The following is a 1,469-nucleotide window of genomic DNA, read 5'->3' as shown; positions in this document are numbered from 1 at the left end:
AACCACTCTCGGATCTTATTAACCTCTCTCAGCTCTTGTTTACCACCCTCGGTCTTTCTTTACCACCCTCCGTTCCTGTTCACCACCCGCAGTTCTTGTTTACCACTTCCAGCTCTTGTTCACCACCCTCACATCTTGTTTACCACCCCCAATACTTGTTTACCCCTGACGATTCTTGTGTATCACCGACATTTCTTGTTAACCACCCTAAAGTCTTTCTTACCACCCTAACCTTTGCTCCAGCTTTCTTTAACTAATAGGGAATGTCGGGAATTCGTGTTTTTGGGAATCCGATTCTAAAAATCTTCAAATGGTGGGATCTCCCACACACTATATAAAAAATCCTTAAATCCGCCGGAAAATGTCAAGAAAAAACGCTTCCGGGCCTAAAAAAAAAAAAAAAATGCAGAGCCACGCGAGGTTTGTAGGTGACTTAAATATCGCGACTAAATTTCATAGAAGTGATTCAAAAAAGTGGTGGCCAAATTGACTTAACACCGGTTGACTATAAATAGCCATCCAATGGTACATCGATTATCAATTATAAGTACCGGTAGGTGTTATTTTCGTACATTTTCTTGAAAGGAATTGCAAATAAGCGTTTCTAATGAACATAAAAAAAAACATTATAATGCATGTAACGCTATAGCCTTAACAGCTAATAATGTCAGTCTTCAGAGAAATTAAAGTCTTAAAAACGGGTGGCAAAAAAAAAATGAGGGTGGCGAATAATTGTTTGCCACCCGGGTGGCGAATATCCTCGGCCCTAAAACAGCTGAGAACGGCTGTCACCTAGTCAAAAACTCTTAATGAATTTCCAAAATTGTCTTGTCATGTCAATGTTGACCATAACTGTTGGGTAATTCATGTTCTGTGAGTTCTGTAGTTGGTATCTTCTTTTGATTAAGGGTGGAAGGGTGGAGCATAATATTGTGCGCTGTAAGGAAAGGTCAAGAGTTCATTGAAGTATGTCACGTGATTTCGAAATGTCAACATGGCGCTGTGTAGATGGCTGTGTCGAAGAAAACGGAGCATTTTGCTTGTATTTATAGTTTCCTCTGCTTGGTTTGTATACATATCATATCTAGACGAACAGGATTTAGGTAGGTCTTTCATTATTGATATAAATTAGAACTTATGCATCATTATTTTATAATACATATAATACAGATATGTACAGTCAAGTAACCTAATTTCGTGGAAACCTAATATTCGTGGATTTCCGGAAAGGATTAATAATTTACATGAGCGACCTTGCGCGACCTCCGCATTAGTTTGTTTTAATAAACATGGGTTTTCTCTACAATATCAGCTAGTAAAATGAATCCAGTAGTTTCAAGCAAGGTAAAATGTATTAATGTATACTTTGACAAATACAAAATGGCGGATTTCACTTATTACCAAACATCACCATTTTTTATCGGNCGAATTTCCTTATAATCCCAAGCGGTAATCGGAATTCAAGTGTC

This window comes from Lottia gigantea, assembly GCF_000327385.1.
Source record: "Lottia gigantea unplaced genomic scaffold LOTGIsca_140, whole genome shotgun sequence".
NCBI lineage: Eukaryota > Metazoa > Mollusca > Gastropoda > Lottiidae > Lottia > Lottia gigantea.
The sequence above is the reverse complement of the archived record's forward strand: the minus strand, read 5'-3'. Positions refer to the sequence as shown.